We start from the raw sequence: 27,353 nt of genomic DNA, 5'->3' as shown, positions 1-27,353 counted from the left end.
TAGTGCCACCTTCAACTCAGGGCCTGATCCTGGAGACCCGGGATCGAGCCCACATCAGGCTCCCTGCATGGAGCCTGCTTCTACCTCTGCCTGTGTCTCTGCCTCTCTCTCTTTTTGTGTGTGTCTTTCCTGAATAAATAGATAAAATCTTTAGGAAAAAAAAAAAAAAAAAGATGCTCAATCCAATGTTTTCACATTGGCTTCCTGGTTGACCCTAAGTGAATTATTCATTCCTTCGATGTGTGTTTCTTATTTGCAAACAGTAATAATAACACAAAATAGAAGCTCTAATTTATTGGCTGGTTACTATATGCTGGACACTTCACACAGGGGTCACTTCTTTGAATTGGCAACAACACTTTAAGACAGTGCTGTTTTTATCCCCATTACACAGATGAGAAACTGAGGTTCAGAGGGGTGTAGTCAGTTAGTGACAAAGCAAGAGCCCTAACCCAGATCTGGAGCCAGCTGTACTCAGAAACTATCACTGACCTCCTGCTCTGAAAAGTTAGCTTTGCCTGTTCAGATGAAAGCTTTTAGGATAAACTCAGACATCATCGTTCCTGTTCTCAAAATGGAGATTCCAACAAGGAAGGCCCAGCCACCTTCCAGTCCTGGTGGTATCTGCCTTTTGCAGAGACAGCTGCAGAAAAAAAAATTGGGGGGGGGGGGGGTGATTTTATTTTGGTTTCTCCTGATGTTTGCTTTTGGGTTTTCAGGATCTTGTCAGATTCAGCTTGTGCCAGGTAAAAGTGGGCTCTGCTCCCAGCAGGCACCAAAAACATTTCAGAGGCATAAGCCACAGGAATATGGACATGCCAGAGGAGAAAGAAACATAAGGATGTGAAAGCCTCCCAGGTGAGGTGTCATGTCTGGCTAAAGGGCTCCAGGATGGGGAGAACCAGAAACTCTAGAACAATGGTTCTCAACTCGGGTGGGGGGGGGGATTTGCCCTCTTAGGCACATCTGGCAAGATCTAGAGATACTTTTAAATTGTCACAATTCGGCAGTACTGCTGGCATCTAGTGGGTAAAGGCCAGAGATATTGCTAACCATTGGACAATGCACAGAACAGCTCCCATAACAAAGAATTATCTGGTCCAAAATGTCAGTAGTGTGTGGGGCTGAAAAACCCAGATCTACAAGGAGCTGGGAAGACACCTGCCCTGGAGTAAAGAAGACTCAGAGAAGGAGGTTATCTTTGCATATTTGAAAAAAAGGAGAGGAGCTCGATCTGTGTGGGCAGAGGAAGTGACAATAAACAGGTTTCAGGTCACCAATAGGAAGACAGCCCTGATAAATGATTGAGTTTCCAGTCCTCAAAGGTTTCCCAGCATAAAGTGGTCAACTCTTGGGCTGTATGGAAGGGAAATCAAACCTGGAAGAGGAAGCTGGATGAAATGACCTTTCTTTTTCCATTCAAACCTGACACTGGATAAAGTTCCCAGGAGAACAGCAATGAAGTTTGAGGTTCCTTTCAAGAACCTTTCATCGATGATCTCATTTAACCCTGACGGAGGCCCGAAGAGGTAAATCACCCGTCTGAGCTTTGTGAGCTCAGTAAGAGGGGGAGTTAGGGTTCAAAACCTGTGCCTGTCTGGTTTCAAAACTCATTAGGAAGATTCCTCAAATGCAACAACTGTCTTTGCACTCTGAAAGCGCAGTGACTACCCCAGGGCCAAGCACCCACCCAACCTGCCACTGCCTTGATTTAGCATCAGTCAGAAACTCTGGACCCAACATTTGAGACCTAAGTTCAACAGTTCAGCCCTCTCCCATGTTAAGGACACAAAAACAAGTTCCCTAAATGGCCCAACCCCCTGCTTATTTTTTTTAAACAAAAATACTGCAACCAGCAGTGAAAAGACATTGTCCCAAGTGCACACTTTAATTGATGTCCCTGACCATTCAGGAACATGGATGAAAGAAGACTCGCTTTATTAATAGGGCGTCATGCTAATTAGCACAATTTATGGTCAGGGAGGCTGCCCCTGCCTTCTGCAAATGTTACAAGTGTGGACAAAAAACTTTTGTCGCGAACTCAACACGGTTTTGCCGTGTGACCAAGACTACTAAGCCAGTCACAAAGAGGGGAAAAGCACGGGGCTCAAAGAGGCCAATCTGAGGCACTGGATTTCACTCGATACATTTATGACATTACTTGATCATTTCCCACTGATAAGAATGACCCAAATTTAAATGTCGGCTGCTTCTGCACGAAAATACACATTTCTTGCCACTTTGAGGAAGTCTCCCTAATGACTGGGAAGCTCTGCAGAAAAGTGGGAAAAGCTGTGCATGAGTGTGGGGGTGGGGGAGCCGGGGAGGAAAACCTTAAATGTTTAATATTCAATAAATGTGTCAATTTTACATACAGAGGCAAATGGGTCTTTATTGAGGAATTGGTAAATTTCCTCCGAGAAAAGTAAGTGCATTTTAGCCTTCAAGGAGTCCCAGCTGAATAGAAATGGAATGTGATTTGTGATAAAACTCAGCTGCTCTATAAAAGACGTTAAATAAATGTTGCTGTTTCACCAGGGATATACAAAATTGATTGCATTATAGACTGATTCTAAGATGCTGCATCCCTGTACGGCCCCCTCATCAGTTTCCGTGTGTATGTGGGAAGCTGCTCTCAGAGACAATTTAGACTATGTTGCAACTCCTATTCCACATGCTGCTGCAGAATTTTCTAGAAATGCAACATTTCCCCTGCATGCTTTGTTTTACGTTGAACCTTATGAAACTGCTGATATTTGACCATTTTTTATTAAAAAAAAAAAAAAAAACCCTGACAATTTCTTCTATATCTTCTTAAGGTTTCTGGTGGACTGACCTTGTCATCTTGGGTAAAACCCTGGATACTACTGAGGGAAATTTGATCACTGTGGGTGGAAGTGTCACAGCAACTTTTATCTGCTTGCCAGAGGGCATTCTGGACCTGGGTGAAAATCTTGCCTCTCTTTCAGTCCAGCTGGATGAGCCAGGGAGCATCGCCTGCCCTTTGTAAACCTCAATTTGCCCCATTTACAAAATGGGTTGAATTCCACCTTTTGCTCAGGGTACATGGAAAATCAAATGAGGTAACAGATAGGGCATTAGCTAGTAGACTGTCAAATGTTCATAACCTGCTGATTACTTTTTTAAAAGACTGATTCATTTGAGAGGGAGAGAGAATGAGATCAAACTTGAGCGTGGGGGATGGGGGTAGAGAATCTCAAGCAGACTCCCCACTGAGCATGGAGTCTGACATGTAGCTCGATCTCACAACCCTGAGATCATGACCCGAGCCAAAATAAAGAATCGGATCTTTACCAACTGAGCCATCCAGGTGTCCCCACAACCTGCTAATTGTTATAAAGTTTTTGTTGTATAACCAACCAGTGGGCTGCAGGTGGGCTATATGAGGCAGATATGACACACATAACCCCTGTCCTCAAGGAACTCATAAGGTTAGTGTCAAAATATGACTTCTTTAGGTAAGAAATTAGGTTTCAAGGATTGACGGGTGATCCAAACTGATCAAGAAGGCTTTCCAGAAAGGGAGTGGCTAGACTCAAACACTCTCAGACATGTCCATGCTTTCTATGCTCACTGATACCAGAGGGTCTAGCCACCTTCAATTCCTGGCTGGATGCCTGCATAGCCAGCCTCCTCATGAGGTCCCTGGATTAATGCCAGCCACTCTTCCACCATTCCATTCCTGCCTTAACAGCCAAAGAGAGTATTTCAAGATACAAACTGGATGGTGACACTTCCCTGCTTAAAACCTCTCCTGGTTTCCCATCCAATTTCAAATAAATCCAAACTTTCGAGGTCAGCCTTCAAGGCCTGTGGGGCCAGGACCCTGTACTCTCCTGCAATGCATCTCCCTCACAGTCCTCTTCACTTTACTTCTACCATTCTGCCCCTTATTCTGAGACTAGGAACTGCAAAACAGCCGCAAGGCCTTTGTATCCACAATTCCCACTACCTGGATGCCCTCTCTTTCCAGTCGTTTGCCCAGTTTGGTGGTTCCCAAAGTATAATCCTTAGACCAGCAGTAGCAGTGTTACCTGTGAACTTCTTAGAAATGTAAATTCTTAGACGAGCTCCAGATTTGATGAATCAGAAACTCTGGGGTTAATGCCCAGCAATCTTTTAAACCAGTCCTCCAGGTGACTGTGATGCCCACTCAAGTCTGAGCATCACTGGCCTAGCTCAGTCCATCCTCTGTGTGTCAAGCTTCAGCTTAGACATTACTTTCATAAGAACTGCACCCCAAGATAAGGTCAAGTTCTTACTGTCATGGGCCCCTACTCCTTGATCATTTCTATGAAGCACTACTATATTGTAACTGTGATATAAGAGTCAACTGTTTGATGTCCATGTCTCTTCATAGCTAGACTAGGAGCTCCATGAGGACAGGTACCCATGTGCCCCAGTACCTAATTGTGCCTGGCAGAGAGGAGTAGCCCAGTAACTAGGTGTTGGATGAGCATATAAATGAATGCATGAAGGAACAAATGAAGGAGTCCTGGAAGAATGACAGATGTTCATAAAGAACAGAAGCCTAGGAATCCTATTGTCCATCCACCAATCCAGAGAACACCCCCCATCCCCATCTGATCTTCTAAATATCACCCCAGTCAAATCACGAGCCAATTATGGTAGTGCTTGGAAGTGACCGTCAAATTAGAAAGAAGGAAAAAAAAAAAAGAACACAACGGAGAGGAGATTTCCCATCCAGCGGATGAATAGTACGGTGGCTAAACTGGAACATTTCCCACCTCCCCCAAGAACAGCAAACCTCTCTCTCCTTCCCTGACAGAGACTGGCTGTACAGAAAGCTTCCAAATGAAACCTGGAGACTGACAAAATTGTAAGCAGGAAGTGTGCCTATCAGCTTGGAAGATCCCAGTCCCACAGTCGTCTGGATCTACAGGCTGAGAGCTGGAGTCCGTACTAAGCCCCAAGTTTACTGGAAGCTTCTTGATGCTCCATGGCAGTTTGTTCTGCTCTCTTGGAGCTAAAGGTAGAAGAGAAATCACTTCCTTTCCTATAACTCAGAGCAATTACATTCTCTTACCATGGACATCTGGCTTGCTGCTGTTCTCCTTACTTATGTTTTCCAAATGCTATCAGTTCTGGGAAGATCAATTATTACTGAAAAGTCGAGAAACGCTCACCGGTTATTTGCATTGATTTGGCTGACAAGACACAGGTTCCTTATGAACTACGGATGTCTATGAAGAGGACAGGGAGGCGAAAAACTCGAGAATCTGGGACAGCTCAGGCTTCAGAGCCTCTACCAGCTCAAGGGACCAGAGGAAGAAGAAGGGTTTGCCCAGGATGGGGACACTGAGCCACCCTCCCTGAGCCCCCCAAACAAAGCCATTTCCATCAAGACAAATGGGTAGCCGGTGTCAGCCAGCGCTGCAAGCAGCCACGACGATATAATTGGCCTGTTACCGCATCATCTTTAATCAATAGGATCCGGAGTTTCCACGGCTTGTACAGCCCAAATCTCCCTGGCAGCCAAGAACCAGCGGGTTGTTAAAAGGCCCGATAGTTCTGCCTCGCTAATGGGTGGCTTGTTCCCTCAACCCTGCTGATTTTTTAAATAAACCTAAATTCCAATAATTGTTTAATGTTTATTTTTATTTAGTTCTGGTTCAGATGCTCTGCGTCTCTCTGACAGAAATTGATATCTGGCTCATGGTGAGCTTTATTAAAACACACACACAGATACAAACACACACACACGCATATGCCACATACCCACTGGGAAGTGGTTTACTTATTTGGTTATTTATCTAGCTGAGGTGTAGACCCACAAATCTAGAAAAGAAGATGGACAAAAGGACAAATTTGCCAAGCTCTGCTTTCTCTTGGGCTCCTTCCCTGCTCATCTTTCACCAGGGAGCCCTGTTCTGCACTTGAGCCATCCACAAAGGTGATGTCTGGCCTCTAGCTGTGGCCTGTGTTGCTGAGAACATCTCTGACTTCTTCAGTGTCCCTGTGGCCACATGCTCGGAGGGCTCACCAGAGAGGGCACCATGTACCATTCCTGTACATGTTCAATATAAACAGGATGTGAAACCCCCACCCCCCAGCCACCTGTGTACAAGGGACATGGACGGAAGCTTCCCTGCACACTCAGGAAACCAAGAGGCCAAAGGTCTCTAACCGCTTGCACTGGGCGGAGAGAGCCCTCCCACCCTTATACAAGCCCCTCTCATCTTTCCATCTGGCATGTCTCAGAAAAGCCAAGGCGAGTCTGAGCTTAAAGGCAAGGTTTTTCAGTGTTTTCTCAGTCCTTTTTTTGCTGCTTGTATTGCAGGCTTATGCCATGCCTTTCATCGTAAGAGGTTCACACATTCGTTCACTGAATCACTGTAAACCGATGGCCTGAAAATCAGGCTTATCAAACTGCAGACTTTCCTTCCCCACACCGTGTATTCTGTCCATCAAACTGGGGGCTGTCCTGACTTTGCCATCTTCTTCACTCCCAGGTCGAACCAGCCATTGAGACCTGTGATGTCCACTATGGATTGGGGGAATAGCCAGCACTTGGCCCCTCCTTCTGATGCCAACACCACCTGCTGGTTCACACCCATGAGGCTTCACCAGGGCTGCTGTGAAACCTCTTGCTGGCCTTCCTGCCATCTTTCCCCCTCCTCCACTGTGATCCCCAGACCTGCACTGGAGTCACTAATCCCAGACACAGGCCTGATCTCATCACTTCTGATTCTTCCCAGGACCTCCTCCTGCTTCCTGGGATATGCCCAAAGTACTCCCATGGCATTTGCACTCCTTTCCATTCTTGTCCCTTCCACCTGAGCCTTTCTAACACATCTGGCCACAGGTCAAGGACCCAGCCACTAAAGAGGGACAATCTGCTGCAATTTACATCTTTCTAACAAACAAAATGTAATAGGAAATAGTGTTAAAGTACCTCTTTTCATTGGAAAAAGAGAAGATTAGAATTACCAGGAAGTTTCTGCAGTGAGTACAGAGGAGTGTTGAAAAGTACCCAGGTCCAGGGATCAGAAGAGCTGGGTCTACAACAGCTCCAACCGCTTAAGAGCTGTGTGTCCTGGGCAAGTCACCCCACCTGTGATCCTGATGGTGGCTGTCATGTGACTAATAATCTCATCTTGGGAGGCTTGGGCCCTAAGCTCAGATTCAATCGGTCACCACTGTGGGGGGGCTGTTATTGTTCGCATCCTAGTTCTTGGAGGGGGTCACCTCAATTTCTCCCCCCCCCCACTAATATATCCCTTCCACTGAGGTACTCAAGTACCCCTGTCTGTACCTCGAGTTCACTTCCATATACAGCAAGCCACCACAGACCATCTCTAGCAGGCCCTGTTTTCCTTGGAGGGCCCATGGGCCATTCTGCGCCCCTTCCCTGCCCTCTGGACCATGCTGTCCTGCCACGGCCAGAGCAGCAAAACCAGGCTTCTGTGCAGGCCCACATTCTAATAATTGTCCCAATTCATACGGCGTGTACTCAGGATCTATTATCAGCTAATGAGTAAATAATATTCTGTTCTAAATCCAAAAGTGCTATTACATACCAGAGGGGGACTAATGGGTGTTTTAAGACCCCTTTAATCACATATTAACGTGCCGCGAAGCAGGCTGCGGAGCCCATATGCTAACCGCCCTGCGACTGAAGAGGCTTCTTCCCTTTAAGCAAAGAACAAAGTGGAGGAAGAGAGCAAGCCCTCCTCCTTGGGTCTGTCTGGCAGCCAGGCCAGCCCCGGGGCTGGAGGAATCTCCCCCAAAGCTGCTTTGCTGACTGAGTTAGAAGGATACTGTCAAACCTTCTCCCCTTTTCGGGGTTACAGGGAGAGGGAACAGGGCTAGTATCCTCTGGCTGCCATAACAAAGTACTATCAGTTGGGAGCTTAAAACAACAGAAATGTATTTGCTCACAGTTCTGGAGGCTAGAAGTCTGAAATCAAGATGTTGGCAGGGCTGTGCTCCCTCTGAGGGCTCTAGGAGAGGAAGCCGCCTTGCTCCTTCCAGTCTCTGGTGGCTGCTTGTCTTTGGCTTTGCTTGGCTTGTGGCTGTATCCCTCCCATCTCCGCCCCCGTTGTCACAGGGTCTTCTCCCTGTGTGTCCTCTCCTCACACATGGGTCATTGGATTCAGGGCCCATTCTAATGAGGCATGATCCCATCTTAATTATAGCTGCAAAGACTCTTTCCAAATAACGTCATATTCTCAGGTTCTGGATCAATGAGAACTTTTGAGGGACACTATTTCACAGAGTATAGGGGTGAGGGTCAGAGTTTTGGGGGCGGGGGGAAGAGGCTCAGATATGGAGCCTTAATTTTGAGTGACTGTAACACAGAGTTCCTGCCATTTTGCCCTCCCCTGTCCCTGACTACCACTGAACATTCCAGAAAAGTTCAAGCACCCAATCCAAATTCCTCCCACCGATCCATCATGTCATATTAGCAACTTAGTTTCTTATTAGCCATTTCCCATCGAATCACATTAATATTTGTTTTCCCTAATACAATGCAGGAGTCTTCTCAGATTAGCAACTTTCTCATCACATTAGTGGAAACAACTACTAATACAATACAATCTGAATATGACACAGTCTGATGGAGAATTGCTAACACAATCCGACTCCCCTCTGCCTTGGTAAAGGAATGTTGTCCTGTTGTTGAGTAATGTGGGGGACACGCTGAGACAATCAGTCCCTGGTGAGCAGAGCCACACAGGGTGCCCTGGACAGACGGGATGAGATTTGGATGTAGGAGGTCTCTCTTGGAAGGAACCGATTTAGGGGTTTCTCCTGTTCCCAAACACTCCCTTCTCCCATGAGGAACATTCTGGTTCTTCTCCTCAATATCCAAGCAACCTTGGAATCTGCAGCCAAAGAGAGACAGGTAGAGAGAGGGATCCATTATACATTCCACAACCTAGTTCTCTGAAGCACTAACTTTATTGGTGTGACAAGGCAAGGCTGGCATTGCCAAGGTTAATTCATCAAGGATGTGTGGACATAGCAAAGCTAGGATGATGTGAGGAGCCAGCAAACCAGGCTGTTGTGCTGACAAGGCTGCTGGAGGCAGGAGTGATGACACTGAGCTGGTGACAGGCTCTCATAAAGTGGTTTAAGGAAAACCCTGCTTGAGCCTGCTCAAGCTCTGGACTAGTTTGGGTTCATATCTATCACTGCCATGTCCTAGCTGTGTAATTTAGTATCTCAGTGCCTCAGTTTCCTCCTGTAAAATGGGGCAGGATGACAGGGCCTACCTGTGAAGTTGTTATGAGTCAATGAGATATGAATAGAAAATACTTAGAAGCTTGCATAGCACCCGGCATTGATAAATCAGGCACGGTGATGATTGCGAATCTCAAAGCAAGTCAAGTTCAACCACATGTTCTGAGTGAGCTCTGGAGTAGGCACTGCAGAAAAACAAAAAGTTGAGTCTCTTGTGGAGACATGATGAAGAACCAGGGGGAGGGGTCATACCATAAGAAGTCCTCAAGCCAAACCAGGGAATCTGAACTTCAGCTTCGGGGAAATTGGGAGCTGTGGAAGTAAAAGGCCTCAAGTTTTAGTAGAGTTGAGGGAATGCAGGCCTGTGGGGACAGAAGACGGTGGTTCTCTTGCTGCCAAACCACCTGTCATCTTACTGGCTCCTTAAGTCCTGGCAGAGAGAGAGGCTGAGGGATGGCAAGAGATGGAGAGAGATAGAGGCAGAGAGAACAGCAAAGAAGCTGAGTGTGGGCTTCTCTGTGGTAGCGCTTGCTTTCCTGCTCTCTCTGCCAGTCTGTCTGGGAGACTGGCAGGGCCCCCAGCCCACTTTCAACTACCCCAGGCAAGGTTGCCGAATAATTCTCACTGCCTCCAAACGGCGCTCCACGTGGCAGCCAAGAGCATGCTGCCAAGAGGCAAGTGGCCAAGATTCCCTTCCAACAGAGACATCCCCTTGCCAATCAGAACTCAGCCTGCACACATCTAGTAAAATCAGACTGTTTGCTGTCAGCCAAGCAGATGACACGATCAGGACTTCTTGACCCTGCCCACTGCCTGCCCCCATCCCTAAAAACCTACTAGCAAGGAGAAAGGTCCATACCCCAAAGACCCAAGCACCTGCCCCCTTCACATTTAATCTCCAGGATCCAGTCTGCTGCAATCACAGCCTCTGGAGTCAAAATGTACAAGTTCAAAGCCCGGCCCCTCCCAATTGAGCAGCTATGCAACCTGGGGCAAATCACCTTACCTCTCTGAGCCCCATTTGTTTTTTTTTTGTTTTTAATTTATTTATGATAGTCACACAACAGAGAGAGAGGGAGAGAGGCAGAGACACAGGTAGAGGGAGAAGCAGGCTCCATGCACCGGGAGCCCGACGCAGGACTCGATCCCGGGTCTCCAGGACCGCGCCCCGGGCCAAAGGCAGGCGCCAAACCGCTGTGCCACCCAGGGATCCCCTCTGAGCCCCATTTGTGTCCACACAATGGGGTTCTTAACAGTTCCTGCCTCACAGAGTTGTTAGGTGGATTACATGAAATCATATATGAAAAGTGCTTTCCCAACAGCTGGCATTTAGTCCATGCTCAATCAATGTTCACTTGGGGGTAGCTCTAAGATACTTCATCTATCTGGAACTCAGCTAACAATCTCAGCTATCTAGAATGGGGCTACCAACCACAGGATTTGTAGAAAAGGCCTCCAAGCAGTTAAAACAAATGGCAGAGCCAACACATGGCAGGTCTCATCATGAAAACTACTTCATATAATACTAGTAATATCATGGTCCTATAATTAATATAATAGTAATACAGTACTCAGTAACCACTACTACAAAGCTTTGGGCATGGCAATTTAAATACATCTTATCATTTAATCAGTGGTGTGCTGGTAAATGCTTAACAATCAGTTCTCTGAAAGAAATGGTGGAGTTCCAATGTATACCATTTCTGTGGTATAAACTCTCCCCACCATGGTCACCTTCTAGCTTCCACTGTGATGTCACAGTACACCTGGGGATGGGAAGGAAGCTAACAGCCCTTTCTTGTCAGCCAGCTCTGATCACCACTGCAATTAACTGACTCCACGTCCCTGTAAGATCAGTGCTATCTTAGCTCCACTTTCTAGACCAGGATAGCAAGGCTCAGGGACAGAGATTCCATCACCTGAGATTGCACAGTGAGCAAGCTGCAGCAGCACTAGGATCTGAATCCAGGTCTGTGTGGATTTCAAAGTTCCTGCTCTCTACACTTGGCCTAGTCCCCAGCCCTCGTTAGCACAACAATACTGATTCTTTGGTAAAGACAGGTGGTAGTGTGTATTCTCCCTCCCAAACCCGTGCCCACTTATGTTCAAACTAGAGGCCACTTTCCTGGACAGGTCTCTCTGGTCTGGTTCTGCAGACCCTCCTGCTGTCCCACCTGCCACACCACAACCCTTCTCCCCAGCCATAACTTCCCCACCCCAGAGACTCAGACATCTTTATAAGAGTTTTGAAAAGTCATCTATACCTCATCAGGATTTCAGTTGATAAAAGAGGATCAGGAAAAAGAAATCATATCATATACGATATCGTGAGCTAGATACCACTGATGTGCTTTTAATGCTTCCATAGAGTTAGCAAGCCTATAATAAGAGACTGGAAAAGGGAGAGACAAGGAATCACAAAATATCACTTTAGTTTCATTTTACTTTTAGTAAGTGAAGCTGGGCACCTTTCTAGTGGGGGCAGTTTTCTCAAACCATTGTGTGGAAATGTCAGATTCTACTTACTGGACCAGTGGTGCGTCTGGGCCAAAGGGTGGAAGCTAGCCTGTTTCCTAATGAAACAGTTGATAGGCCCACATCCCCCACGTCCTCACCTCCACAAATAGTCCCTCAAGACATAGGGGCCATGTCTGCAGCATCTGCATATCCTCTTCACTTCTCAAATTTTAATGTGCACAAGAATCACCCAAGATCTTGTGGAAATGCAGATTCTGACTCCAGAGGTCCAGTGTGGGGCCAAGTCTCTGCATTTCTAAACAGGCATTCAGGTGATGGCAATGCCACTAGTCCATGGTGGACCACACCGTAAGTAGCTAAAGTTTAAATCCCAAACACTCAATCCCTAAGTTGCTTATGGGCCCCCTAACATTTCTGTGTCTCAAGGTTTTATAAATCCCTGAAGCAATTATAGCTTGACTCCTAATCACAAACACCTCAGAGTTAGCCCCAATCCATGTGGGTCTCTCACAGTCACTTTCTGTGACTGCCTCATCTTGTACTCACTCCTACTCAACAAATACCAAGTGCCCACTCAAGACCAGGCCTAAGCTGGTGCTAGGAATATGGAAAGACCCAATCCCTGCCAGATGGTCTCCTTTATTTGTCAGGAAAACGCCTTAGTCTGTGAGCTCTGTTTCCAGGTAGTAATAACAGCAGACACTTAGGTAGTACTTAGCATGTGTGAGGGACTGTTCCAAGCACTTTATAAACATTAATTCTTTTAGTGCAATAGGTCCAGTGATTAACTTCATTTTACAGGAGAGGACTGAGGTCCATTGAAATGAAGTCACCTACCTGCTAAAAATTATGCAACCTTGAGAATGAAACTATTTAAACCCCCACAGGGAAAGGAAGTTATATATTTGGGACAAAAATATATTCTTGAGTAGTATCATGAATTTGACCGTGGCAGGCAAGTGGGTAGGCAGTTAGTTATACCTGACTGGGACAGTGAAACATGAAGGGAGAGGCTTATATAATTCAGGATTCTTGGTTGTAAGCAGCAGAATCCCAACTCGAAGTAGCTTAAGCATAAAAGGGAAACTGTTGTTCACATATCTGAACAATGCAGGAGTAGCTTCAGGCATGGCTAGATCCGACAGCTCAAACAAGATTGGCAGGGTTTGACTTCTCTCTCTTGGCTCTGTTTCCCTCTGAGCTGTCCTCCTTTTCTCTCACCATGGTTGGCTTCCCTAGTAATTTGGGGAACATAGCTGCTGGCAGCCCCAGGGTCACATTCTTCCAGAGGAAGAAGGACTTTCCTCCCCGTCATGTTCATATATAAGCCACAGGGAAGTTTTATTGGAACACATTCACATCCATGCAATGTACATATTGTCCATGGTTGCTTTCCTGTTACAATGACAGAGAGGAGTAGTTGGAACAGAAACCATGTGGCCCATAATAAAGCATAAATGTTTACTATCTGCCCATTTCCAGAAAAACCTATTTTAGACTGCAATAACAACAACAACACTTAGCTAACATAAACTGAGTACGCAGTATATACCAGATACAGTTCTAGGCATTTGTTCGTTTCTTAAAACAATGCATTGAGGTGGGAAAACTAAAACCTGAAGAGGTTAGGAGTAGTCAAGCTCAAGGTCAGGCAGCCAGTAAGCAGGAAAGCTGGGTTTTGAATTCAACAGCATGACCCCAAATCCCACACTCTTAACAGCTCTGCTAATCGAACAAGGGTCTTCTGGAAGCTTCAGTAAGTAGGTTTTTCTAAATCAGGGTGTGATTTTCCAACGACTAGTTCAAGAAACACATACATACACACACACACACACACACACACACACACACACAGAGGGATGTGTATTTTCTCAAGTATAAATGCTAAAACAAATGGTGAATCCCACACAGCGCTCCCACTGCTTGTGAGCTATTTAGCGCTGCCCCATCAGTGCTCTTATGGAAAGAACTGTCCCAAGGAACCACTGGGGTTTCCCACTGGGCAGAATGGCCTGAATCCCCAGGAGCTGGCTGAGACTTCGTGTCCCAGAAGTAGGGGCTTTAATAACACTTGAGTCCAACATGAGCTGCAGCCTTTGCTCACTGAGGGCTCCAGGTGGGAACTCCAGAGATAAACCCACCTATTTTGAGATGGGGTCTCACCAGGTCCCACCACAGAATTCTGAGGAGCCCATGGACCTCTGATATTTCTCAGTAATTTATAAAGCCTTGCCCAGGAAGCTTCTGGCACAGCCCCAAGGAATGAGTCTCCTCTCCTGCCCTCAGCGGGTCATCGGGAGGCTTTGGACTGTGGGGATAAAGACCTTTACTGACAGTGGAGGGAAGCATGGCTTCTTGCAGTCTTGGGTTCAAATTCTGGTGTTGAACTTAACAGCTTTGGGACACTGAGCTACAGCTACAGAAGTGTTTCCTCTTTCTGAGCCTCACTTTAACTTTCTGTAAAATGGGTGCAATGGTAACATCCCCTGCCCTCAGATGCCAGCCCACTGAAGGGTATCTGTGACTTTAAGAGATAACTTACACTAAGCATTTGGCATAGCATTTGAACAGGTTTTGCAGTCAGACTGGCTTACTTTCAAACCTTGTCTATACTACACTGTTGTGTAACCACTACTTTGCTGGGCCTCAGTTTCCTGATCTGTATAATGGAATCAATGCAGAACTTGCCTTTTGGGGTTGCTGTAAGGATTAACTCAGCTTATGGGTGGTTAGGACTGATATAGTAAAATGCTTAGCACTTACTTATTTATATCAGATGGGTAATGTGCCGAGGTTATAACAAGATCTGAGGGAGGCACATATTACACAAATGCAAGAACACCCAATCATCACACTTATGAACTACAAAAGGATCAGTTTTAGCTTTCAAAGTCTACCTTCAACCAAGGTATGCAAGAAATGATTGTCTTAACAATGCAATGTACCTTTACTTTCTGAGCTAAGGGTAATGTGAACTAGCCTCTGGGAAGCCTGTCCCAGTCCCTGGGGAGGTGATCCAGTCCCCTAGGGCCCTGATGATGGGGGAGCCAGCCCTGCAAAAACCCCGGCTCCTCCACACAGCTCTCTGCTACTGAGGTTTGGGGCCAGGTCCCTAGAGCAGACATCCTTCTAATGGTTTTCTTGGATCAGTGCCCCCAGGGCTGTGCTAAGATAACTGATAGGGGGGCCTTCAGTGCTCTGCTAAGGGCCTCAGAGCCAGGGAAAGGTGGTCTGCCCGGTCCCTAGATGGGGCCAAGTCGTCTAGGGGCCCGGACCAGGTCTCTTATGTCCAGCCCACTGGACTCTGAGTGCCAATGGCACATCCTCTGTAGACATGATAATTCCTCTGGGAGGCCATCTCAGATCTCCCATGGCCAAGAGGGAACCCTGTACTCCTGCTTGCTCCCTACTCTTTCTCCCAGCATCTTCCCCATCTCAAGAAAAGGTGGTACACATCCATCCAGATGCTCAGGCCAGGAGCCTGGGAGGCATTTCCAATTCACTCCATTCTGTCACATTACATCATCCATCAGTGAGCCCCATCAGGTCCATGATTAGTGAAGCCCAAACTGCTCACCACCCCTAACCAGCCTCCTCCTGGCTACCTGCTTACCTCCATAATGCTGTTTCAGAGTGATCCCCCAAAATGCTGTCAGATGGCATTACTTCTCTTTGTACCCCGTTGTCAGTTCTGTGGGTACTAAGTCAAAAACCCAGAGCCCCTTGTAGCTAAGGAGGCCTATATAGCCAGCTGTAGCCTTGTTCTCCCCCTGCACCTCCAACCCTCAATGGCTCTGGTTACACAAGCTCTGAGATCTGCAGCAACCCTCCCTGAAACAAGCCACACACTTGTGCACATGCAGACACACACACAAACCCAGACACGCAGATATTCACAGAGGTAAAGAAGCACACACCCAGACACAGAGATAAAAACACATGCACGCAGACATATCCCACACTACCCAGACACTGAATCACACCTCACACCAAGACACACACACCTCTTTCCTTATATTTCATGATCCATTTAATAACTCCCTTCTCCTGATGCTCTACCATTGGACATTGTAGATTTGCTTTGTAGGATCACAATTTGATTCTTTTATCCTATTAGTTTATGTGCTTCTCACTGGACTCCCCAGACCCCCTCTGAGACTGTTTACACCAGAGAGACCATTTTTCTTTTGTTTACGCGCTCAGCATACAGTAGGCACTTTGTAAGTATTGAAGGAAGGAGTAATCCCCTAATCTCTTTTCTATTTTATTTTTTTAAGATTTTATTTGTTTATTCATGAGACACAGAGAGAGAGACAGAGACACGGGCAGAGGGAGAAGCGTACTCCATGCAGGAAGCCTGATGTGGGACTTGATCCTGGGGCTCCAGGATCACTCCCTGAGCTAAAGGCAGATACTTAACTGCTGAGCCACCCAGGCGGTCTCTCTCTTCTATTTTAATAAGGGGGCTGCACTTGTGGGTGTTGTCAATGTTTTTTCTGGTAGGAGTAAAAGGTCCAGACCTTTATGGCTCTCCCAGGCCTAAGGGGAAGGAGCTGGGGTGAAGGCCTCATGTGGGTCCCATTTCCTGTGCCCTCTATCTTCATGGCCAGCCTGTGTGCCAATGAAGGAAACTAAGTTTGTCCAGGGTCAGCTCTGAGAATCGAGGGCATAAGGACAGAGACTGCAGTTTGACAATTTTTCCTAGACTCTTCACAGGAATGAATGTGGAAGAGATTGGCCTATAATCACAAAGTTTGTCCTCATACCGTTTCTTTTAAATAGAAACTTATAGGGGATTCCTGGGTGGCTCAGCAGTTTAGCGCCCGTCTTTGGCCCAGGGCATGATCCTGGAGTCCTGGAGTCCTGGGATCAAGTCACGCATCGGGCTCCTGGCATGAAGCCTGCTTCTCCCTCTGCCTGTGTCTCTGCCTCTCTCTCTCTCTGTCTCTCATAGATAGATAGATAGATTGATAGATAGAAAGTTACATATAACACATATAGCCCTGTTCAATATCATTATCTCACAATATTTCCCTTACCCTGAAGGATTTACAAATTTCTTGTAATGAGATTATGGGTCTCCCAGACCTCAGTCTTGCCACATCATCGTGTGAGTGCTCCAGGCCTTTAAAGTGGCTCTTCCCTCCCAAAGTCTAGTTCTCTGCCCAATGCCAAGCTGACTTTTCACCTTGCCCAATCACATGACAACTATCTCCAAGTGTATGATCTTCTTAGAGAAGACAGAGGTTTATTTATTTATTTATTTTTTAATTTATTTATTCATGATAGTCACATGGAGAGAGAGAGGCAGAGACACAGGCAGAGGGAGAAGCAGGCTCCATGCACCGGGAGCCCGATGTGGGACTCGATCCCAGGTCTCCAGGATCGCGCCCTGGGCCAAAGGCAGGCGCCAAACCGCTGCGCCACCCAGGGATCCCAAGACAGAGGTTTATAAAAGAAGAAGGATCAGGAGGAAGGAGTAGGGGAGGAAGAAGAGGAGGAGAAGAAGAACACTGCTGAGTCCTTCCTATTTGTAGGGTGGAGAGAACAGAGGATTGTCTCTGATCCTCTGTTTTCACCTGAGAGAATGAAACACTGTTTTCCTATGAACCTGTTCCACTGATGTCTGTCTGTCTAGCCTCTTTTCTTTGAACCTCCTTGATTGTGTCTCTTTGGAATCATGTTGGTCCTTGGCACACCTCTACAGGGATTTGGTCTTTTGAAGGTCCCATCTGCCTGACTGATTTCTGGACAATCTCAGGTTGAGACAGTGTGGTACCTTACCCCCCTGCCCCAGTCTCCCACAGTGTCTGCATGGACAGCCAGTGAATATTTCCCTTCAAATGCACCTCCTGGAATATTTGTTAGTTGTTAGCTGTTACTAAAGCCACAAATTACTACCCCTGAGTAGCCCTTTCATCCTCTCCAGCTCCCTTCACCAGCTAAAAATGACTTAAAGGGTAGAGATGGCAAATATATAGCATTTAAGTGGCCACTGCCACCTTGCATGCCAGTGGCAGACATTACTAATGGATTGCCCACTCCTACCCTGCAATCCAACTACTGATGAATTCAGTCATCTGGATCTCTACAGTAGAGCTTGAATCGAATCAACTGCTGCCCAACCTCCATCACCCACCATTCCTTGCTCAGCTCAGACACCTAAACAAACCTTGAATGACCTTCTAGCTTCCCCCTCTGCCTCCTTTCTCCAAGTGTCTTAAAAAAAAAAAAAAAAAGGGCAGCCCCGGTGGCGCAGCGGTTTAGCGCCGCCTGCAGCCCAGGGCGTGATCCTGGAGACCCTGGATCGAGTCCCACGTCAGGCTCCCTGCATGGAGCCTGCTTCTCCCTCTGCCTGTGTCTCTGCCTCTCTCTCTCTCTCTCTCTCTGCATCTCTATGAATAAATAAATAAAAAATCTTTAAAAAAAAAAAAAAAAAAGCTTTGACTTTTTAAACATAACCAGATCCTGGTGCCTCCCTACTGAAAATCCTCCCATGGTTTCCCATTGCAATTAGAATAGGATGACAACTCTCTCCTATGCTCAAGTCCTGAATGACCTGGCCTTATTGGTATCTACTGTCAGCTTCTTCCAGCTGGAATGTGAATTCCTTTTGGGGAGGGATTTTAGCTGTCCAGCTTGAGGCAGTGACCCTAGTGCCTAGAGCAGTGCCTAGCACATCAAATGTTTATAGACTGAATGGGACTCTTTTGCTGATCCAGAATGTGGTCTAAGAATCCTTCTCCATGTGACATTCCAGGAAGCTACTGCTGAATCGTCAAAGTTCGCATGCAAGATGCAACCTATATTCAAAGCTTATCTGGGCAAGTCTACCCAACTGCAATTATTTGAGAATTTGGCAATGTATAAATAAATCACGTCCAGCCCTCCTGACCAGCTTAGTTGTTTTCATTATACGTACAGGGAAATTTAATCCTTTATTCTTTGTAGTGGAAAATGGTATGGTGAGGCTAAGTTTTGGGCCCAACAGGGCTGCTGATGGGATCCCTCAGCTTGGGTGTCTGATGATAGGCACCTTGCCAAGTCTGTGAGGAACTTCATCTGTGTTAAGACCAATGCATCAGTGAGGCTGCACTGCAGAGAAAGATGCTCAGGTAAGTCAGGCCATGTGCTGCTACCTCCTTAGGATATTATCCTTCACAATTGGTTGAGTCACCATGATGGCTGCAAACAGGTTCTCAAAAATCTAACCTTTTGGAAGACGGAGCCCCTGGGTGACTCAGCCCCTGGGTGCCTTCGGCTCAGGTCATGATCCTGGAGTCCCAGGATTGAGACCTATGTCAGGCTCCCTGCTTAGCGAGAAATCTGCTTCTCCCCCGTACCCCTCACCTCCTTGTACTCTTTCTCTCTCTCTCTCAAATAAATAAATAAAACTTCTGGAAGGCACAGGAGTCCCAGAACTAGAGGAACCATTAGGAAGCAGAGGAAAAACATTCCTAAACAGGGAGCCATTATTGGGGTGAGTTCTGGTTTCCCTGCCCAGGGACATTGTGGAGCAAAAGGTGAACATTTCTGGTATTTCTGCCAGGTTTCTTGGGGAACCGGGATGCTGGCAGGAGGAAAAGTGGATGGAGGGAAAGAAGAGTAATTAGTGCTATTAATTACACCTCAACCACAGCCTGCGTTTCTGCCCCGGGATTAAAGAAACATTCATTTGGAACGACTATTAAGGTCTTAAATTCAATGCTTCACAAATCAAGGCAGTGGAATGAAAATTCTTTCTCTGTAGGGACCAGGAGGCAGAGAGCAGAGAATTTTCTATCCAGGTTGCTGCAGCCCAGCTGGAAAAGCCCAGGCTTGTGAGCCAGGGTGGAAGACGGTTTGCTTGTTATTGTTGTTGGTGGGGCTTTTTTTCCCCCCTAAAGCTGCTTCAGGCGGGGACGTGTTCCAAATGTATAATCTAATATGCTATAAAAGTCTCTAATGTGATTATACTTTTATATCATATTAGAGAAAATGAATACTAATTCAATACCAAACGCTAATTCGGTAGAACCCCAAATTGCTGAGAAGCTGCAAAACATTTACTGGGCTGAACTTTCCATGGCTGATGCCTGAGAGTCGTGCTGGTTTTAGGAGTTGCTACATCCACTTTGTGAGTTGGGCAGTCAGAGATGCTGGGGTCTGCTGGAGTCTGCTATCTCCCCTATGGTGGACAGATGCTGGAGTGGTTCCCCCAGGGAACATACATTCTGCCCCCTTAAGGGGGCACTTCTTGATGCTCAGAAGAATTTTTCAAAACATAAAGAATGCAATCCATTTGGATTTTTAAATTAAGCATGTTGTTCGACAGGACAGCATTGGCAGATGGGAGACAGGCTGCCTCTAAATCCGAGTCAAGGTTGGGAACAGCTTCTCAGAAGGAAGACTGCCAAGAATTGTGTCCAATGAACTTACATTAATGGCCAACATTTACTGGGCATTACCTATGGGGCAGGCACTGTTAAACGCTTTCCTTCCATTCATTCATTCAACCCTCAAGAGGGCCCTATGTAATTGCAACCTTTTTTACGCCCATTTGACAGAGGAAGAAAATGGGGGTTCAGAGAGATGAAGTGACTGGTCTAAGGTCTAAGAGTGGGGATGCCAGCCAGGCTCTCTGGCTTCAGAGCTACATTCTTCATTACTCACCCTATTGCTTCTAGGCAAGGAGTCAAGCCACCTGAACAGACAATTACACTTTACCTGCATTATCTCAATGCTACTCTTACAGCAACTCTTGGATTGACTGATTATTAATCCCATTGTACAGATGAGCAAACTGAGGTTCATAAAAGTGACCTAACTTGCTCAATGTCACAAACTATGAAGGAAGCATCGGAGCCAGGACTCAAACTCAAGGCTGGCCAGCTCCAAAGCCAGGGACCACTTTACTACACACCTTCCAAGTTCCCACAACCAAGGCTATAATCCTCAAAAGATTCCCCCTACCTTTCTCTACCCAAAGGGCTGTTCAACAGCCCCTCTCACACCAGTCTCTCTATATCCCGAATGCTGGGGGATCTGGGATATCGGATCCCACTTCTGACCTGGGAGGCCATGGAAGGACAGTTGGGGTCAGTATCTAGAACAACTCTCATTCCTTAAAATCTCTTTTGTGAGATGCCAGGCTCCTCGTTCCTCTCACACCTCCATCTCTTGGGTACACTGTCCCATTTTATTATCAAACATCACCCACATTTCCCCATCCTGGCCAGCCACATCCAGAAATGCAGGGCCAGAATTACGACGTGTCGGCTCACCTTCATAAATAATATTTTGCAATTTCCTCGTCCGGGGGCATGGATAAATTATTCTTCTGCGCCAAGGTTACAATGATCAAAAAGGTGGCCTGGCTGGCCTTCCTCAAGAGTAGGGATAAAAAGGAGGCTCTGATTACATCGAGGCGCCAAGCGGGGGGAGGCGGGGGCGGGGGAAGCCCCAGGTCCTGGGCTACTGCTTTGCGGCTGCACAACAATCAGATATCTGAAAATGCATGAACTCTGATTTTAAGGTCCTGCTGGAGAAGGAATTGACATGACAAGCAATCTGACTTTCACATCATTCATAGGGGTTGACAGAAAGCCTTCTGATTAGAGCACAGTTAGCACTGTTTCCTTGTTCTCTTCCCTGAGAACCCCCATCCACCCTGCCACACACACATACATACATGCGTGCGTACTCTCGCTCTCTACACTACACAGTGTTATGGACTGGAATTGTGTCCTCCAAAATTCCTATGTTGGAGTCTTCACCCTCACTACTTCAGAATGTGATCTTAGTTGGATATTTGGAGACAGGATCTTTACAGAGGCAATCAAGTTAAAATGAGGTCTCTATTCCAATATGACCGGTGTCCTTATAAAAGGGGGGAAATCTGGACATTAGACATGCATAGAAGGAGAATAGAACTGCCAAGGAGAGAGCCCTCAGAAGAACCCAATGCTGCTGACACTTTGATCTCAAACTCCAGAACTGCAAGAAAATAAATTTCTGTTATTGAAGCCACTTGGTCTGTGGTGCTGAGCGGCCTAAGCAAGTGAGTGCAGTGAGACATACTGGAAAAAATCCAGAACTAACGTACCAAGTGGATCCCACTGGAAGACAGTCATTGATATATCTGAGGCTATTGTGTTCTTAATTATATACCTGCTTATGGTCTCTCTGTCCCTACTAGAATAGAAGCTTCATGAGGGCAGGAGTATCTGTCCACTATATCCCCAGAAGCTAGAACAGTGCCTGGATGGATGAATTTACTGAACAGGTGAGTGAGTGAATAAATGAACAAATGCCAGAAAGAATGAGTTTTGCTTTCACACACTGCAATTTGGAAGGATGGCAGGCAGAGATGCCTCTTAAAACAGAATTCAGCAGCCCACCCCAGCAAGAATATCCCTATACCTTGGGCTGCTTCATGGGATGCAGAGAATAAAAAGCAAAAGAGGGTTTTGTCCCCAGCTCTGACAAGCTGCCTACCGCCCACTCTTCCACTGCCATTTCTTTAGGTGCTTAGTAAATATTAAATGAAAAAAATGAAACAAATGGCAATAGAAAGCCCAATTCTTGATAACCACTTAGAAATGGCCAATGAGAGAGCCAGGCAAGATCCATGAGCACCTGATGACGAGAGCAGGCCTGGCCAGCCTTCTGTGACATCTCAGCCAGCTAAGAGATCTCCCTGCCCTCCGAGGGAAGGCCTATAATACCAGACCCGTCTCTGGCTGGCCGTCAGCATTGAGGGCTTGTGACAGCACAGCCTACCCTTCCCCACACACATTTATGACAGCCCCCAACCCAGTCTTAGCAAGATAGCACTAGGCTACAGCTTCCCCCTCTGCCGCCTGCTCTCCATGCATCCAGTAGGCGCCCAATTCTCACTGCCCTCCCAAATCCGGACGAAACTGCGAATTCTCCCTGTCAGTGCTGTATATCACTTTGAGATATATACCATATTAGCAGAAAGAACTGAATTATATTGCATTCATGATGCAATTAAACACTTCACTAGGAATCAATGTAAAACTGATGAGGCCTGAAAGTAGTGCATATGGCTTAGAACATTATAAAACATTACCTTCACTCAAATCCTTTTCAGTAGCAATTTAAATCTTCTTACAGTTACTGCTGCCAATGGTAAACCATCTACTGATTCATAACAGTGCATGGTAACGAATGAATTTTTTTAAAAATTTATTCAACTACTAAATTACCCATGAAACCGGAATAGCTGACAGGAGTAATCTGAATTATTATTAGCTCTGCAAGTATTCTGCATTAGCCAATTTAAAACCACGGTTCTCAGGCAGGAACCAGTTAGTACAGCCAGAGTGTTAAATGACTGCAATAGTTCTTCATTTTACTGCTGCTTACATTTAAAGGTCAAGAGATAAAAATTACATATGACTCCAAACATAGGAAGGGTGTTTATCTTTTTCTACGAATTGGGTCAGTTGTAAACTTCAAAAAACAAAAACATCTGAGATGCAATTGTACAAACTCAAAAAGGCCTTTGGAATATTCAGAAATCAGAAGGCTGAGGCTGAGGGTATTTCTTCTCCCTTCTCTATACCGGAAAAAAAAAAAAAAAAAAAAAGATGACATGCCCCTACTTCTTTGTGGTCCTGAAACTTGCTCCCCCTCTCCAAAGTCTAGTCCCTGTTTTTCCTCTCTGACCTCCACATGCCCCCAAGCTTCTCTCAGTGCTTGGGCAGCTCTGGAAGGATTTCAAAACCACAGAGAAAGAAGTCACAAGAATGGAAGCTCCCTCTCCACCAGGAAGTCACTTGGTCCTGCCGTCTACCTCCCACCTGGAGTGGTAGTAAAACTGCATCTTCCAGGGCCCAACTCCTCTAACTGCCTTCCTGTCGACACCCACCGCCTGTTGGTTCCCCACCCCCACCCCCACTTCAAAAGCCCAAGGGAAAAACCAAAGCAGAAGTAAGAAGCGACTAACTTCAGGAGTCCAATATTATCAATGCGTGACCAAACAAGGACCATGAAGCACAAACCCTGCTTCTTTCCATGGCTGAGGCCAGTTGGGCACGTGAGTTTTAAACTCTGCAGAAGGAAGAGAAGAGCTGGGCAAATTCAAGGCATGGTTGTTGTTGTTGTTGTTGTTCTTCTTCTTCTTTTCTTCTTCTTCTTCTTTTCTTCTTCTTCTTCTTCTTTTTTTAATTTCCTTTCTTTGGGGGCTTGGGGCAAGTTTTTCCCCTTTAGTCATCAAGTGACTACACACTCATTAGAAAAAAATTCAAATGACAAAGAAGCACACGAAGAAGAAAGTTTGACAGCCTGGTCTTTCCACTCTGACTTGGTTTGTCAGTCCTGATTTAGCACCTACTATGTGCCAGAGTGCTGGAAATAGAGATGTGAACAAAACCACTGGGACACACTGGGGCCCACCCTCCTGGGCTTTTCTCTACATGTGAACGAACATGTACATTCATAGGCAGAATGTTTCTCAAAAATGGGATCCTATTCTACCACCTTCTTTATTCAACTAATAAAGCACCCTGACATCTTTAATTGAAAGGTTACAATTCCACTATGTGTGTGGACCACATACCTACACAGACCTGCATGGATGTTTTTTTGCTAAGATGAACCATCTTACAAATGAACACTGTTCAAGCTACAAGTAAGGGTGGGCCCAGCCTTATGCCAAAAGGGATGTTTTCAAGCTGTCTGGGCATTTTAAGGGTGAGGGGATCTGGGCAGTGGGGACTTTCCTGTGGAAAAATCTTTTCAATAGGCAAAGAAAGCATCTGTGCCTCCCTCCCCAGCCTGCCCCAATGATCTTTTGTGCATGATCTGATTTCCATCCATTTGTGTGACTTTAAAATATGGGCTTTTGCAAGCTTGTGAACAGCAACAACTTGCAGGCCAGCGAATCTCCCTTGGTGAGGGCAACATCAACTGTTCCATATCCCCTGGGTTGCCAGGAGGCCCTGTTAAACCAGTACGTCTAACTGGGGGTGATTTTGCCCCCTGGGGGACATCTGGTAATGTCTGGAGACATTTTTGGCCATCTCACTTTGAGGAGTGGGAAGTGTGAGCTATTGGCATCTAGTGGAGGGAGACCAGGGATGCTACTAAACAATCAACAATGCTTGGGATGGCCTCTCACAACGAAAGATTATCCAACCCAAAATGCCAATAGTGTCAAGTTCAACCTTGCTTTAATCAAAGTCTGGGGAAGTCTAGAGTGGTATGGTTGAAAGACTGGGTTTTGGACAGATGGACATGTGTTCAAGACCCAGTTCAGCCATTTGCTAGCTGTGTGACCTTGAACAAATGTATTAACTTCTCTGAATCTCAGTACTGTTAATGTCTTTAACTACTTATTAACAGTATCTACATAGGATTATCAGAAGGATTTCACGAGATAATTTGTGTCAAGTATGCAGCAGAGCATCATTTATTATCACTAGTATCATCAGTAGTTGCAGCAGTAATGAAAGCAGTAGTATTTTTATTATGGTAAAATATGCATAACATAAAATTTACTATTTCAACCATTTTTAAGTGCATAGTTGAATGGCATTAGTTGTGCACCCATCACCACCAGTCACCTCTAGGACTTTTTATCTTGCAACACTAAAATCGTGTACCCATAAAACACTAACTCCCCAGTCCCTGGCAACCACCATTTTACTTTCTGCCTCTGTGAACTTGACTACTCTGGGTATCAATCATACAGTATGTTATAGCAGAATCATACAGTACCTGTCCTTTTATGACTGGCTTATTTCACTTAGCTTAAGGTCTTAAAGATCCATATTACAGCATGTGTCACACCTGCTTTCCTTTTGAAAGCTGAATAATATTCCATTGTATGAAAAGACCACAACTGTTTATCCACTTATCTGTTAATGGACAATTGGGTGGCTTCTACCGTTTAGCTATTGTAAATAATGCTGCTGTGAATGTGGGTGTAGTATCTGTTCAAATCCCTGCTTTCAATTCTTTTGGATATATACCCAGAAGGGAATTGCTGGACTATATGGTAATTCTATTTATAATGTTTGAGGAGCTGCCATACTATTTTCCACAACAGCTGCACCAAATATACTGGAAGTATTTTTAGGGACAGGCCAAGGGCCAGGTCCTGGATGGAGAATCTCCCCTTACCAGTCAGTTCATGTGTCTGGGGATCTGGCCCACCCAAAAGTCTCACTTAGCAAGCCCTGAGGGATAGATCACCTTCCTGGACATGTCTACCCGAGTCTTTTCCACCTTTGGCTGCAGTATCTCAGGGGTCTGCTCTAGGCCAGCAGCTGCAGCCTTCCCCTCTCTGCCAGGTGATCCTCACAACAGCTTTGCAGGCACTCAGCTCCAAGGGTGCACATCATTCATTTTTATCAAACCTGGTTCTATATGATCTAGCAGTTGGAGCCCCCAGGCTCTAAGACCTAGATCCTGGAGATGGGAGAATGAGAGGGCTTCAGGCTTCTGTTTAGCTCCTCACTCCATATCTGGTGTATCAGGGAGGAGGGGGCTTCCCTGGGCAGAGAGTGCACTCTCTGGACACTTTCTGGGGACAGAGACAGTGAGAATGGATCATGGGAACATAAATCTCAGCCGTTTCTGTGCTGGTCTCATCTGGCCACCCTCCTAGGGAAGCAGAATGCCAGTCTGGGAATCAGACAGATCTGGGTTCCAATTCCAGCTCTGTGAGCACCTATAAAATGGTTGTTACACCTGAGCACTCTGTAGATAATATCCTATAGTTCACCTCATTTATAATTATCATATCAGCCTTGGGACATCAGAGTTATTGTCAACCTCCATTTTACAGAAGAGGAAACTGAGGCTCAGGGGACTGAAGCAATTCTATCAAAGTTGCACAGAACTTAGTGGTGGAACTGGGATTCAATCCCAGGAGATCTCAGTCAAAACTCTGACCATTGGGCAGTCCCGGTGGCTCACGGGTTTAGCGCCGCCTTCAGCCCAGGACATGATCCTGCATGGAGCCTGCTTCTCCCTCTGCCTGTGTCTCTGCCTCTGTGTGTGTGTGTGTGTGTGTGTGTCATGAATAAATAAATAAAATCTTTAAAAAACCCACAAAACTCTGACCATTATACTAGACTGCCATGTAGCACTGGACTTGTTACTGACCCTGATTCTGTTTATTTTTATGTAAAACGGGATAAAGAGATAATTAAGCACTACACATTGCCCACTCCACACCTGAAAGCTATTCCAACCCCTTTCTCCCTTATCATGTGCATCTGTTTGCTAGGGCTGCCACAACAAAGTACCACAGACTGTGTAGCTTTAAATAACAGAAAATTATTTCCTCGCAATTCTGTAGGATGGAAGTTTTAGATCAAGCTGCTGGCAGGTTGGCTTCTTCTGAGACCTCTCTCTTTGGCTTGTAGATAGCTGTCTTTCCTCATATGGTCTTTCCTCTGAACATGTACGTCTTGTCCTAATCGCCTCTTCTTATAAGGACACCAGTCATACTGGATTAGGGTTCACCCCAATGATCTTATTTTAACAGAACTACCTTTCAAGGTAAAGGTAATTACCCATCTCCAAATATAGTCACATTCTGAAGTACTGGGGGTTAGGACTCCAACCTATGAATTTTGAGGGGATATAATTCAACCATCATACCACCTTCTACTAGGATGGAAAAGCTACAA

At 45.9% G+C, this 27,353-nt stretch overlaps 1 protein-coding gene, 1 long non-coding RNA gene and 1 other non-coding gene across 19 annotated transcripts in view; 1 reads left to right on the top strand and 2 right to left on the bottom strand.

Moving 5' to 3' along the window:
- The window catches only part of CUX2 (cut like homeobox 2), a 283,562-nt gene that overhangs the window by 136,900 nt on the left and 119,309 nt on the right, over positions 1 to 27,353 (bottom strand). The gene's annotated exons all lie outside the window — the stretch shown is intronic.
- Positions 11,000 to 18,600, top strand: LOC144299856 (uncharacterized). The gene is made up of 3 exons (XR_013366515.1): positions 11,000 to 11,197; positions 15,824 to 15,926; positions 18,467 to 18,600. It is a non-coding gene; the product is annotated as an uncharacterized LOC144299856 (long non-coding RNA).
- LOC144300103 (small nucleolar RNA U13) lies at positions 14,477 to 14,580 on the bottom strand. Its single transcript, XR_013366743.1, has one exon. It is a non-coding gene; the product is annotated as a small nucleolar RNA U13 (small nucleolar RNA).

This window comes from Canis aureus, chromosome 27, assembly GCF_053574225.1.
Source record: "Canis aureus isolate CA01 chromosome 27, VMU_Caureus_v.1.0, whole genome shotgun sequence".
Classification (NCBI taxonomy): domain Eukaryota; kingdom Metazoa; phylum Chordata; class Mammalia; order Carnivora; family Canidae; genus Canis; species Canis aureus.
The sequence above is the reverse complement of the archived record's forward strand: the minus strand, read 5'-3'. Positions and strand labels throughout refer to the sequence as shown.